Source organism: Mycteria americana, chromosome 3 (assembly GCF_035582795.1).
Source record: "Mycteria americana isolate JAX WOST 10 ecotype Jacksonville Zoo and Gardens chromosome 3, USCA_MyAme_1.0, whole genome shotgun sequence".
Taxonomy (NCBI): domain Eukaryota; kingdom Metazoa; phylum Chordata; class Aves; order Ciconiiformes; family Ciconiidae; genus Mycteria; species Mycteria americana.
In genome coordinates, this window is record NC_134367.1 from 35,497,147 (window position 1) to 35,512,731 (window position 15,585).

The 15,585-nt window shown below is 38.3% G+C and overlaps 1 long non-coding RNA gene across 2 annotated transcripts in view; it reads left to right on the forward strand.

Annotated features, from left to right (window-relative positions):
- Nucleotides 1–12,721: 12,721 nt before the first annotated feature.
- The window catches only part of LOC142407668 (uncharacterized), a 500,339-nt gene continuing 497,475 nt past the window's right edge, over nucleotides 12,722–15,585 (forward strand). The window contains exons 1-2 of one of the 2 annotated variants that reach the window (XR_012775004.1): nucleotides 12,722–12,807; nucleotides 13,908–14,170. This is a non-coding gene — a long non-coding RNA (uncharacterized LOC142407668). Of the gene's footprint in view, nucleotides 12,808–13,128; nucleotides 13,230–13,907; nucleotides 14,171–15,585 lie in introns of those variants that run through there. The other variant, XR_012775005.1, reaches the window with a different exon arrangement.

The window sequence follows — 15,585 nt, forward strand, 5'->3', positions numbered from 1 at the left end:
GAGAGTTCAAGCATCCCTTCTCCTCAAACACCCTCTGAAGGCAGAATGTGTGTGGACAGCAGCAGCAGGCAGACTCTGAAGTGTATGCAGTGTCCTTTTTTCACTTCGTTGGGATGAGAGAATGATACAGAAACAAGAAACAAATACCCAAGTCAACACTGGACTTCCAAAACAGTGACAAATTGCACCAGGCACCCCATACACCTAAAGTTTTGTAGAATATATGTTTCTTTGCCTGTGGTTGCTCTGTGAGGGTGCTCTACATGTAAAATATATGTAGTACATACAGGCAAGAAAGCTTAAGATGAATAGCAATGTGCAATGTGGCTTGCAGTCATGGTGTCTAGGGAAACACCAGTGCCTAATGCTGCCGCCTTTATTTCCTGGGAGGGAATGGCTGATTGCACCAAGCTGGGTGGTGATTCCCCACGCACTCTCCAGAGAAGGACAGTCTGAGAGCTGTGCATTGACTAGAGGCCCTTGCCTCTGCTGAGACTCTGAGGTTTTGTCTGGTACATGGCAGACAACTCAGAATAATACCAGGGAATATCACATCCTTGGGATGAGATATTCTCATCCCAAGATATTCTCATCAACTGTTGGCACAGTTGCAGTGTCAACATGGTTGGCAAAAAGGAATTTGGGGCTGGGAGAAGACTGTTTGTAGGAATGATCTAGGAAGAAGGGTGGAATTGGACAGATGGAATCATTGTCCCCAGGCAAAGGAGGAAAATAGTGGACTCGGATGTCTGGTGATCCAGATGGCTAGAGTGTGTCGGAGACAAAAGGGAACATGAAAGGCAAAAAACATGCCAGGGACAACAATATAGCTGTGTATGAGCAGACACGGAAAGGAAAGGTGAAGGAAGAGGAAGGTAGAAGAGCAGTAGGTCACCCAGGACTTCTGTGGGGAAGACAGTTATACAAGGATGAGAGGAACACGTGGTGAAGTGTGATCCTTATAAAGGCAATGATGAGAAGAAATAAGCTCTCTGCCAAATGATTGTATTTTCAAGTTAAAATATGATTATTTATAATCAATATCATATATTACTAACTTCCAGATAAATATATTTAATTAAAGGCCAAATAAATATATTTAATTAAAGGCCAAATACATATGTCAGTGAAGTCAATGACAAAACTGTAGGTCAAACCAGTCCAAAGATGTTATTAACACAGTAGAAAACACTGCTAAAGGCAAAAAGTCTCATTTTGTCTTTCTATAAATAGCCAAAAATAAATAGATTAACTATAGTAAAAGTATTTTTCCCACCTTCACCCCTGTACTTTCCACCATCATTCAAATGCCCACACCCCTTGAAGATTTTGGAACTGGTTGTCCATTCATGAATGCCTCATTAGCTGTTTATCATAGTCATAAATGTTGGCCAAATGTTTTTCTTGGACTACCAGCGTGCAACAGTCTTTTTTATGCAGTTGTTGCTTCCATTATGTTATTTCCTCACTGTTAGCTGCTGTTCTGTGATTTTTTGCTGGTGATAATTTGTTTCAGGTCACAGTGTTCATTGGCTTAGCTTAGCAGAGGGCCAGGTAGGTAAATAGATATTACCTACCTAGATATTAGGAAGGTAAATAGATATTATCACTAACACAGAAGATGGAAGAGACACTTTCATATTTGCAGGAATGCAGTTGCAGAGGAAGAAGTCCTGTAGATTCATAGCATAGGAGCTCAGGAGAGACCAGTATGTCTAGTTTGTTTCACGTGACGCAGCGTGAAGGTTTTTGGAATGTCTTATAGAAAAACATCAGAACTCAGTGTTATCCATGAAAATGAAGACAGTACTTGATCTTTCAATGCTTATTTTCATAGGAAGTGTCTTGGAAACTTCTGTGTAAGGACACACCTGTAATGTAATGTTTGTGGTTCCTCAAGACTAACAAATTTCATTAGTGGACAAATGAAAGAGTGGTTGTTAGACGTAAGATCACTCATTGCTTAGGTGAGTTCTGACAGGTTTTTGTCTTGTTTACAAGAGGAAAAGAATTGCTTGATTTGGTTATTTTCCAAAACCACCTTCTTGGTGTTTCACAGTGAAAGAGGAAGATTATCAGCTCCACAAACTAAAAGTTCCATCATGGTTCACAGCTGATTGGTCCAATGGAAACAACATTGGTTTTGCATGTATGTATATGTGTTACAGTTGTGGTAGGATCTCCACTTTTAAGGTAATGGTTGAAACACAAGCCCGTGTTCATACTCTGAAGATTGAATCAGTCTTTTGATGCCTTGCTGCTGCTGACAGGTTTCTTTTTCTTGTGTATAATTTCCTGCTAAGACTGGGAGAAGCTTGTGTCTCTGCGAAGCTATGGCAGAACCTGGGGACTGTGGAAGGTGGTGGGCTGCAGAGCTGGAGCCACTCACTCAGAGAGATCAGCCCCAGCTGCCCTCTCATATCCTGCCTCTTTTCTATGGGGCTGGGAGGAGACTGGTTTGCTCTGATTGATGTATTTAACATCTCTCTGTCTGCACTTGCATAATGATCATGATGCAGAGTCTATGGAGTCGCTCTTGGATTTAAAGCTTCCACATTTTCCCTTCTTACCCCAGATCTCCAGGCTGAAAGTGACACAGGTTATTTCATTAGAGGAAAAGTCTGTGTTTCCTCTCTATGCTGCACTTGGAATATAGCTGGCAGCAGTACCAACTACAACACTGTAATTAAATCGCTAGTGTTTTCCACTGTACTTATTATGCCTTGCAGGATAGGTGTGTTTTCTTACAACTTGTTCCCAGGCAAAGAATTTTTCAATAATGAATTTTTCAATATTACCTATTGTATTGCCCTATGGGCACTCTTTTTTTTTTTTTTTTTTTTTTTTTTTTTAAATTTAATAATGGAATATGCTGTCTTCCTTGCAAGAGTTTCTACTTCAAAACAAGATTTCCTTCCTGGCTCTGATAACGTGGCTCTGAATTCCACCTTCGCCATGCCCATTGGTAAGACAACCTTTTTGGAAGACATTCTTTAAGGATGTTTAGACTTTAGTCATAAGTTTTCATCCAGTCTATCCTCCTGTGAGTGGGATCTTTCATGAGATCTGTCAAGTATACTAAGAAGATGGTTTATGAAGTGATAACAGCAACTTTCAACACTCCCAAATGACTAGTCATCAAAATGCATAGCACTGTACTTTGTAAAGCCTCTGTTTATAGTGTTTTGAACATGGGTGCTAAGCTATGTCATTTAAAGAGTATTTTCCTAGAGTATAACAGGAGAGAGAAAGTACTTTCCTAATTTTGCTTGACCTCCTGAGGAAGAGAGACCTACATGAGATAAGTGAAAGGTAATTTGCCAGTAACCGATTAGGTCTTGTGTTCTGATGTGTTGGAATTCCCCATGCACTCCAGCAATTTTTAACTGAGATTAGGTGATACTTGTAAACCCAGGAGATGGCATGGACTAACCTGAGGTGAACATGTTAAAAAAGAGGCTAAGTGCAGTACTTGAATTAGATTTATATCTGATACCACAGACTGGTTAAATGATAAAAGGCCTTAAAGATTGGACTCATATGTGAAATGGCTTATATATTCACGTAATACATGCATAACAAAGAATTACTGCAAGAGTCCTGTAACTCCAGAATTCCAAAAATGGCCTGTTTTTTTCACACCTCATGGGCCCATCAGCTTCCACACTTTCCATGTAGAACACATGGAGCCCCTGTGACATCTAATGAATTTGAAGTCCTACCATGGATGTGCAGCTGTCCACCTTGATGGTGTATTCTATGTATCCTCTGGTCAGAGAACTGACATAAAGCAGAGGAAGACCTGGAGGTCCTTAGGACAGCAGTTCTTAAGGCCAACCTGGCTAAATGTTGCAATGACTGCATCGAAATAAAACACTTGGAGAGTGCTTTATTGGGGAATGGAAGTTTTAATTCTGGTAGATAAATGAAAACATTTTAGGGTTCTACTTGAGTTTTATAAGTGGATTCTCAACAATTGTAGCCTTAACAGGCTTGTTAATACAACTAGCACTGCAACTGTATACATCTGCGTTTCATCAGTCTTGACCCTGTGGATCTGAGGGCCTGAAAGGACAAATACAGGTGGTGATAATCAGCCTAGGGGGTTGCTTCCTAACCTGTAAATATAAAATCTTCTAGGTCAGAAAGAGGAGGGATGGAGGAAAGGCTAGGCTGTTATCCAGAGAGGACAGACAAGGCTCCCTGATATGGAGAAGTAGGCAGTTTTGGGTTTGGTGGTTGTTGTTGTTGGGTTTTTTTTTGTTGGGGTTTTTTTTTTATTTTTGGATGGAAAATAAAACTGATTCTGAGCTGTTACACCTAAGTAGCTGTGGCAGCCATTGACCTGGCTTACAGTGGGGTACGAACAGCCCATGTGGAAATTAAACTTTCAACTAAACCTTTTATTTGGACCAGCAGATAAAAGTTGTGCTGGAATTTTATAATTTATGAGACAGCAAACCAATAAGGTGAATGTACATACCCTGAGCTTTGGTTGGTTATTATACAAATGCCATTGCTGTTAGACAAATGGACAAATTTATTTGGACAAACTGTTCAAAACTTCTTCAGAGTCAACTGAGGGCTAACCCATTAAAGTGGAGCTGATTTAAGACAGGCAGAGGCAGGGGCCTTGACAAGAAATATATATGTGGTGGCTTCTGGTGAGGTTTTTTGGAGGAGGCTGATGAATTTCATCTAAGCTCTTTTGAGGAGGGATCCCTATAAGGAGGAGAACTCTGTCCTAGTACAGAGGTTGCTTTCAGATGCGCACCTTTGTGAGATCTCAGCTAGGATATGAATGAAGCTGGACTCACACATTGATTTTGTGTATAAGATATCAGGACTTTTAAATCTGCTTCCAGTAGTAAGTGATGTGCATTTAACAAAATGCCAAAGCCAAGAGCTCATCCATTTCATTTTATGTATTCTGTTGTGCCTTAAAATGTCATAAATACCACCACTTGAAGTAAAGGAATAATTGCATCAATTACAACTGAGGAAGAGAAGTGCATGACATGAAACTTGGCCTGTCGGACCTGAAAGTATCCTTGCTTTTCTTAATGTAACTTATGCACGGGAAAGTTAGGATCCTAATTTAAATTAGACTTCCTTTATTGCCAACTGACAGAGAGACAGAAAGCTCTTAAAGGGTGATTCATCCGATTCTAATATCCTAAGATACCTGTTTCTTTGCAACAGTATTTTGCAGATTTCAAGACTGTTAGGAAGTTTTCCTTCAACCATCTTTTCTTCAAGTTAAATAACTCCATTTCTTTCAAGCTTTCCTTGTAGCATATATTTTCTTAAGTCTGTCCAGTTGGTCTGTGATCAGAGAAAAAAAATGAGCACAATAATTCAGTTGAGGACCACATCAATTCTGAGTAGAATAGAAGGTTTACTTCACATGTGTTACCATTGACTCCTGCTCAAGTATCCCATAATATTGTTTGCCCTTTTTGCAGCACTGTGACAACATTAAGTTATGTTTAGATAGTGCCTGTTTAGACTCCTGTTAAGCTAGTTGTCCCTCACCCAGTTTCTCAGTTGTCCGTCACCCAGTTGCTACAAAAATGTTGAAACTTGCACTTGTTTTTATTAAATTGCATCTTACTTTTTTCAGACCTTTTCTCCAATGTGTTGAGAGAATTTTAAATTCTTATCCTGTCATTCAATGCTCTCTTAGCTGTTGATGTGCTTATTTACACTTTTTCCCATCGTTAAGATGAAGATACTGACCAGGACTGGAACCATAACATAATCCTACTGAATACGTGTTTCCATTTTGATTCTGAATGTTTAAAATCTGTCGGAATACTGTTTTCAAGTAAGTTTTGCACTACCCTATAATGGTTTCATTTAGGCCACATTCCCCTATTTCATTTCCAAGACTATTCCCTATTTCACTTCAGGAAGGCAATGCCAAAATTCCTACTAAAGCTGAGAGATATGTTATGTATGCATTCCCCTATCTCCAGCATCACTTGGAGAAATGTTTTAGTTGATCTGAAACACAAAAAAGCCATGTTATTCATACAAGTAATGTATGAAGATAATCTGCTAAAATGACAGTGAATAATGCTACTTAAAGTGGTCTCTGCATGACCTTTTTTTAATCATGTTAACATAGTGGTCTTCATCAGATTATACTTAAATATGGCTGTGAATTTTGTCTCTGGAAAGCACTTTCCTGTGACTATTATTTTTGGCTATGCATTTTCATAAGTTCTTTTTACTAAAGAGAAGTGCTCTCCCTGTACAGAAGAGATGGTTACCTCACACTCACTCCTCTATTTCTGTTTTTGTGACACTCCCAAATCCATCTGACTTAGGGAGCTATTTAGAAAATTAATATCTCTCTCTCTTTTCCTCCTGTGAAAAGAACAATGGAAATCACTAAAAAATTAGACCACCAGGTTAGCCCCTGCAAGCAAATACATCTATTCACCACGTACAATACATCTATTGTACTTGGCACATGCAGAGACAATGGAAAAACATTTCCTTAAGAGTAGGTTTCCTGTACTTCAGTACAATCTTCCTTTCCGTTGATTTGAAGGGCAATGCAGTGACAATTTAGGAAAATAAAGGAATAAATGCTCCACAATAATGGTTGCCAAAATATCCCTGCAAATAAACTAGAGTTCATGCAAATGAACGTGAAGAGTTGAACGTTGATGTTCACACTGTATTTGACATTAATGAATTATACAGAATTTGTTTCAAAAGCTTGGTTGCCACACAATCATCTTATTGTTGTTTGCAAAGTGTCTTGAGATACCTTATATGAACATTTCTGAAGAAAATTAAGCTGCCCTGAAGTGAAATGGAATGACATATTTATTTTGAGCTTTTAAAACAGATAACGATCAAATGAACCCTGGTAATAAACCAGACAGCACTCTGAAAACAATTCTTGTAACATCTGCAATATCTGATTAAATCATTGTGGATGTTTGTGGTATGTCTTCTAGAAGCAGCACAGAATATTCCTCCATATATGAAAAATGCAATGTTGGCCAATTTTATCATGCAAAACTTTTCTTGTTTCTCTCCCAAGAATATTGTAGTAGTATGCAAGTGGTAGCTGTGTTTTGGTCCTGTAGAAAAAGTGGTTTTCCTTGAGTCCTGGAGGACAGTGAAGGCATGTCACCTCAGTAAGAGGAAAGGGTAGATATTTGTAAGTCTGCTGTGAGGCATTAAACATGTTCTGATTTATTATAACTACATTAGAGTTTCTGAAATTCCATCTACAGGAAAGAGTATCCTAAACGTAATCCCACCGATATTAATTTTTCATAGTTTATGTATGCACATATTTATCAATATGTAAGGATAAATATTAGAGAAATGTATATGCCAAATAATATGCCTGATGTGAGACAAAGAAAGAAACACTTTATTTGGCCGTATCTTAAAGTAAGGTTGGTTGCCCTCATTTTCAAACCAAAGTTCTTTCCTCTGTGATAATTTGTCTGTCTAAATTCCTTCTTCATCACATCACATATGGACACTTCTTTGTTAGGAAAGTCGCCTACAAGGTCTGATGTAGACTACTTAAAATTTCTTTGTTTCCTGACAAAAAGCCAGCACTTCTATTAAAGTGATCTTGCTGTATAGGTTAACTATTCATGACATTCAAGAAGTATTGGCTAAATTTATACTAGTAAGCTAGCACTCGCCAAGGCCAGTCCACTGCCACAAGGCTATTTGGCACAGTCTGGTCATCTCCCTTCATCTGTCTTACCCTACGAAACAGGTGGCTGCACCCAGGTGTTTGCTGAGAATGAGCCCTGGCCCAAGCCAACTCCCTGGCTGTGCCCAGTTCTCAGCTGGGAGAGATGTGGTCTGTCTGGCCAAAACCATGCTGGGAACCTTGTAGAAGATCAAGTTCTTGTGTCTGGAAACGTTCCCTGGCACTGCTCGTTTTACTTGTATAAATGTAGCCGTGATGTCTAATTTGAGCACACCAGTAAATAGAGCCCTTAGGACAGTAAAAGTTATGCTTCCTAAACTAGACTTTTTTTTAAATTAAAAATTTAGATGATGGTGATTTATAAACATATGAAAATTGATGCAGATAGTTTATTTATTTACAAAGGTAACAGGTATAAATTGTTATAACTGCTGTCTATATGCGACTATAGCAATGCGGTTGGTACACGCAGGATGCAAAATGTTGCCATACAAAATGAATTGTGACAGCATGCTGCCTGCCCACGCGCGCACCCTTCCCCGGCACCTGATGAGGCTGATGGCTGCAGTGAGGAAGAAGACACAGGGGTGGATTGGCCAGCATATCTTCTTATCTTCTTTATCTTTCCTGCCCACGGCCTAGGAGCCCATGTCAATCCCTCCAGGGCCTTCAGCCCCTGCCCCAGCGAAGCTGCAACAGGGCTGGTCTCCAGCTCTCCCATCGCAGCCTCAGCCCATCACTGTCCCCATGGAGGTGCCTGATGCCCAGGGCTGGGGCTGCCCCGGTGTCCCCTGGTGCCCTGCTCCTGGCTGACTCTAGGACAGCATCGTAGCAATTCTTCTCTCTGCTCCTTACCCTCCTCAATAACCACGTGTTCCAGCTAGTCAGAAGGACATCTCTCTTCAGGGGAAAGCACCAAAGCAAATCAGTCTAAAACCTTTTCTTGAGTATTTTAAATATCACCATCTGGTGTTTTAGGTAGTGCTGCTCCACCAGCATTGCTCTAGGAATTAGGGAAAACAAGGTACTGTGAAGAAAATTAACTCTATCCCAGCCAAAACCAGCACACCCCTAGATAAAACTTGCTGAGTACCCTTTCTTTACTTAATGTAAATTGCTCAGCCAGTATGATTACATTAAAATCTTTCCAAAGGTTTCAACCTCCCATCAAAAACACGTACTCCGTCTCAATATTGTTCCACTTAAGGGCAGGACACCTCAAACGGCAGTTCCACCTCAAACGGCAGGACATGTATAAGCTTTTACACCAAAGGTGAGGATTGCCATCATGATGACTTAAGAAATCCTATTGACCAGATACATATAACAAATCTGGGAAAAGAAAATTCTGAACACTTCAATTTTCAGAAGGAAAGGCAATGCCAATTTTATCTGAAGTTCCTGCTGCATTTAAAATTTGCATTTCTTTTTTTGAGATTAAGCAAAGAGGAAAAATGAACAAACCCCAGCTAGAATTTAAAAAACACAAAAGGTTTGCAGAGTTAATACAGAATGTGCATAAAAAGAAAGTATAATAACCCCCCAAATGATACTTGGAATTGTATTTTGAAATGATTGTTGGCTAGTGTTTTATTTTAAATTGGCTCAAATACAGCCAAGAGCCAGGGAAATATAGCATGTGGTTATAAAATAAAGATGTTTTATGGACATTGGTAAGCTCATTAATAAGTTAAGTAGTGCAATACATTATGTGTGAAAAATCAAATCATGTTTCTGAATTCCTAGAGCACATAAAATTCAAACTTATTTAGGTTACTCAAAACAATAGTAAAAGAAATACTTTATATTTCCTATGTAATGGAATTTGGTTTACTGCACACCCTTTAATTAATTAGCACAGGGTGCGATGTGATTTCAACTTATTTTCAAGATTTTAACTTTACCATCAAAAAACAGTAATTGTTACAGAGAAATCCAAATATTTTTAAGAATATAATATTATTCCAGTTCCTGAGGGATTCTTAATTTCATCATCTGTAAATGAAAAATTGCTCATGGATTTCATACAACCTTTACAAATGACTTTTTTATATATAAATATTTCCCTATTTATATAGAATGAATTCAAGTGCAACAAACTGCAAAGGGAATGGATAATGTATTTGAATTCAGAAATATTTTAGCCCTGCTTGTGCTGAATGAAGACAGGCTGTATTGAGAAAAATAGCTTTTATAGGTAATTGATATCTCCTCTTTTATATGTTACATTTTTCAGTACCAGAGTTGGTCATCTTTCGCAAATAAAACTGCTATTCAGCTGACTTTCATAACCTTGCCTAGTCATTGACAATCATCGTTGGAAAGTTTGAGGATGACAGAATTAGTTCAGGGTACATCAGAAGATGGTTTAGTCCAGAGTTCTGCACTGATGAATTCTGAACAGATGTAAAGCAAACCTGCTAAAAATCTCCAAAGATTTTCTAAAGCAGTCTAACAGGCTTTAAAATTTTTTTTACCAACCTGCTGGCTGGAGTTTTTGTTTCATGTTCAACACCAGATCTTCCTCTTTGGAAATTATATCAATTTATTCTGCATAGCTGCTGAGTGAATGAGAACAGCTGATTTGCCACGGAAAACAGCTGGTTACAATCCTATAGCATTTTTTTAATGCACTGGAAAAAAGTTATCCTGTTTTCTTTCTGTCTTTTTAGAGTAATCAAAGCTAATTTCTTCATCAGTCATGCCTCTTAAATCTCTCAGTGTTCTTGCTACTCTCATCTGGATTGTCCCAGACTGTCCACCTTTTTCTTGAAGGATTATCCCTGGACTGGACCCAGCAGAAGCTTTCCTTCTGCCTCGTACACTCAAATTTTCACTTGCTGTGCCTGCACTGGATGCTTTGTTAATAGAATCTAGGAATGACTTTCTTTTCTTTTTCTTTCCTTTTTTTTTTTTTTAATGAAAAACTTCATTGTTATTGCTGCCTTATATTTCCTTTGTGAACCACTAAGGCCTCTGAATCTTGCTCTACCAGTCTCTACCACTTTTTCATTTTTAGAAAATTTTTCATTCCCACGTCTATTGTATTAGCCTTTACAGATCATTTCTCTATTTCAGCATTATTTTCAATGGTAATGTGCTTGCAAATCTTCCTGGTCTTGTGTCATCCACATATTTTATCAGTACAATGTCTACTCCAAATCCAAGCTACTAATTAAAATACTGACTGGGTTGGGTGCGAATAAATCTTTGACAAGCCTTAAAGAAAATGTTCTTCTATTTGATGACTATTTTTGGATACATTTTCCATCATTTTATACCCATTTCTAGGTTATTCTAGCTAGATCATATTTCCTTAGCTGCGTTATAAGATAGTCATGCAAGACAGTGTCAGAGGTCTCATGAATGTTGAGATCTACTACCTCCCCCTATTCACCTAGCCACCTACCCTGTCAAAGAAAGAGATTAAAATAATTTAGCAAGACATCTTATGGAGCAATTGATTTTAACTATTTTTTATTTTTAAGGGATTTACAAATTGTTTGCTATTTTTTTAAATTCCAGATTCTTTCTGAAGTTAGGCTGTAGTTCCTCTGGCTATTTCTTTTTCCTTTTTTTAAAAAGTTGGATACTTTAACGTCCCCTTCCAGTTCTCGGGCATCTTCACTGTCCTCAGTGAATTTATAGCACAACAAAAACATTAATGGCAATATAGGGCAAATTGAAAAGAGAGAATACTAAGAAGAAATGAGCTTTGTGAATCCCTAATGAAACATAGTGAAACATTAGTACCTCTACAAAGTGGAAATACAAGATGGATAATCACAGATTGAATGTGGATCCAGATTGAAGTGCAGCCAGAAAAAGCCCCGTTAACCCGCTATAAAGAAATGCCAGGCAATGACAGGAAGAATGAGACTGGAAGTGCAAAGAAACTGGCCTTTCTAGTCTAGGAAATCTGTGTAACATGCCTTGCTTAGGCTGTCTCACCAACTGGAAAAAATGGAATAGGAGACAGCAGTGTAATACAGACCTCTTTCTATGTTGCTGTGTTCATTTTCATTGCTTACTTTGGGCATCCTATGCTAATGTAGGTTAAGATACCTCAAATAAAGGAAAACTTGCTATGAATACCCTGCATGGTGATGCCTTGGCACACATTTTATGATAATTTCTCAATAATCTGTCCTTTCAGGCCTGCCAAAGAATTGAAGACTGTGGTTTAAAGTAAAAGCATGCAGCTGTTCTGTTTGCATTTGAAATCTCCAGCTTCATGGCCTTTTCACACAGTATTTGAGTCTCTAACTGGACAGGATTATCACATTTGATTTCCCTGTTCTGTTGTACAGCTGAAAACAAGGTGGTGATGCAATATTTGCTTAATTTCTCTCATTTTTAGATAGTTCCATATTTTTGAACATTTTCTCTAAAAGCAATCATTCCATAGGTTTTTTTGTGGACTCCATTCAGCTGCACCATTACTGATTCTCTACCGTAATCCTGACTGATACTCCCTGTTGACTAGAACAGGAGAAGTTCTGAAAAGGCGTACAAGAAATCTAAAGCAAGTTGTATGTGCTCTTGAGACTTAGTCTATGGTGTTCGATTTTGGCTGAGAATCTGGCCCTGAGCCATTGTACAGCTTTAGAGTTGTATCGTAATTCTATTTTAGACCCCTAGGAAATATGTAATGTTTTAAAAGTGTATTATCCATTTCGAAGCATACTACTGTCCTTGAGCCGACAGTTTTGTGTCTTTTATGTGAAGATTTTTAATCTTACAACATCAGTGAAGATGTGAGAATTATGTTCCCACTTTCCTATTGTGTACTTTAGAAGTTACCATCTGGAAAAGCAAGAAGCTGCAGTTAAGGACAAGTCCTTTACCAGACATGATGAGGGGAGGGGGTGAGAAAAGTGGCTTGAAGTTAGTGTTCTGCTTCCAGAGCTGAAAGCCAAACCTACTCCTGGCATGTCTTAGAACAGCCTGGGGGATGCACTAAATAATTCTGGCTTTATGCCTGCTAATGATTCATGTAAGCATTCTTATCACAAAGGGACTTCAGCAGAAGCCAAGGATCAGACCTTATTTGTGTATCTGTGTGAATGATAGCAGAAGGGAACGAAGCAATTCATCTTCTTTTTCTATAGGTAAATGCTTATCTTGTTCTTTAATGAAATGTCTTGCATGGGAAGCAACTAGGCATCAGCCATTCATTCTTAAAATGCCTTTGGAGTTGTAAACAACTTACATATGCAAGTCTTCTGCAAATGAATCTGTGAGAGTTGAGCAGAGCATGTCATTTTTGGAAAGAATGTGGACTTTTTCTAAATGGGAACTAATGAACTTCTAGCCATAAACCCTTAAAACTCCTTCACTTTAGAAAGTGTTGGATATTGCCATCCCTAAGGAATGGGAACTGAAAAAAATGTGCAACTCTGCTCTACATGTGTAATATTTTGTGTCATCACGGTGAGTATGAAAGACCTGGCACATCATTTGGAGCTGAGGAAAATTAGTGGTATACACAGCAGAGTTTATCCTGTACTCATAAGTTCCATGCAAAAGCAAGGTAGGATGGTGTTTCTTAAAACATGTTTTTCAAAACTGGAAGGTAGGCTCAAGGTAATATTAGTTGTGTATAATGAACAAAATCTTGTTTTATATGTGCCTATTAGCTAATACAGAGGGTTTTTATATAGGTCAAATGTGGTGGCTTTTTGTGATGCCGTTATTCATGTGAAGTTCAAAACTAGAATCTAACAGTTCATTTCTAGATTCTTTTTGATTTTTTTTTTTTAAAATAGATGACTCTATTCTAAACTGTAAGAGAAATAGTTTTTTTGGAAAGACAGACCCCATATTTACTTTAAAAATTATTTTTCAGCTTGGTTTAATCACCTGTGAAGTTATCTTCTTCCTACTGCAATGAAGTATTTAGTGTCTGAGAAAACAATTTTCTTTGAATACTAATTTTCTTTGAAGGAAGAGGGAATGCTGAGAGTGAATATAGGTTAATATTTCTCAATTTTGGTGGCAAATGAGAACTGAATGGCTGCTTGCTGTATAAATTTTTCAATCATATTTTTATACTAACTGTTGGGCTTTTTTCCACTCACAGTCTTTCAGAAGTGATGTTATATACCTGGAGTTTTGTTATACTTTTTGGATCAATTTCTATTTGATATAAAATATAGGCTAATTTTTAATTGCTAATTAAAGCAAAGCATTTCTTTTTATTGCTGTCCAGCAGTGACCTCTGACTGGGATAAGCTGCATGACTCCAAGGCAAGCCTTAAGACTACTTTTTCCAGGACCTTGAAGGAAGGTGTTGTGAGGCAGAATTAATACAAGTCTCAAGCTATAAGAACAGAGGGAAAGCAATCCTGTCTCATCCTTCAAGTTAGAAATTTGCATGAGAGGAAGAGGACATCATGGAAGCCAAAGCTGTGGAGAATGAAAGTCATTCCAATCCTTGAAAAGCCTCTCTGAACCTCTGGGAAGCTAATGAAGGTGAATTTGGGTGCCAGCAGACCATTATGTCCTGGCTCCAGGTTATAGTTCTACCTCTATAGTCTACCTCTATAGTCTGCTAGTGTGAGTTTTCAGACTTTTTTTTTTTAAATCTTCAGGTGTTTTACTTCCTGTTTTCCTGCTTGACTTTTAAATTGTCCATAAAAAAGCAGCATATGCAAACCTTCTCAGTTTTTTTGCATGTGCTAGTAAATGCGTATCTGTGAGCATACACCAGATTATATCCACAGAGACATGCCCTCACCTTTGCAGAGTCCTCTATATTGTGCCATTAATAGAATAAAATTTTGTGTTAATCCTTAAAAACCCTAGAGAGCTGAAGATAGCAAAATGTAATTTTCAATAAATAAAGAATTGTCAAATCTCCACTTACTAAGCAATTTGATCAGTAATACTACGTGTCCTCTGGAGGTAAAAGATCACTACAATGCCCTATCACATAAAAGAAATTCCAAGAATAAAATTTAAAACTTGAACCTAAGGTCACAGTATAGACATTTGCTTTTATGTTTTTAGCACTTAACAGCTTCAAATGACACCTGAAAAAGAGAAAATTTTTCTTTGCTGTCAATTTGCAGAACTTCTTAAAAACTTCTTCAGACACTATGGATTATTTGAATCAGTATCTTTGATGTGGTTTAACCGCAGCCAGCAACTAAGCCCCACACAGCTGCTCACTCACTCCCCCCTGGTGGGATGGGGGAGAGAATCGGAAGAGTAAAAGAGAAAACACATGGGTTGAGATAAAGACAGTTTAATAGGGAAAGCAAAAGCCACGCACACAAGCAAAGCAAAGCAAGGAATTCATTCACTCCTTCCCATGGGCAGGCAGGTGTTCAGCCATCTCCAGGAAAGCAGGGCTCCATCATGCACAATGGTTACTTGGGAAGACAAACGCCATCACTCCGAATGTCCCCCCTTCCTTCTTCTTCCCCCAGCTTTACATATGCTGAGCATGACGCCATATGGTATGGAATATCCCTTTGGTCAGTTGGGGTCAGCTGTCCCAGCCGTGTCCCCTCCCAGCTTCTTGTGCAGCCCCAGCCTACTCGCTGGTGGGGTGGGCTGAGAAGCAGAAAAGGCCTTGATTTAGTATAAGCACTGCTCAGCAGTAACGAAAACATCCCTGTGTTATCAACACTGTTTCCAGCAGAAATCCAAAACATAGCCCCATAATAGCTACTATGAAGAAAATTATCTCTATCACAGCCAAAACCAGCACATCTTAAACTTCTGTTCTACTTTGAACCTAAAGCTCTTCATGTTGTGATCTAGTTTTAGTCAGATGTCTTACTATGTTCTCAGTTTAATTTTATCTTAGTGATAATAGGTTATAAAGAGTGTGTAATGAGAATGAGAGGTGGAATTGTCAAAGCAAGGTCTGGGAAGGTAAA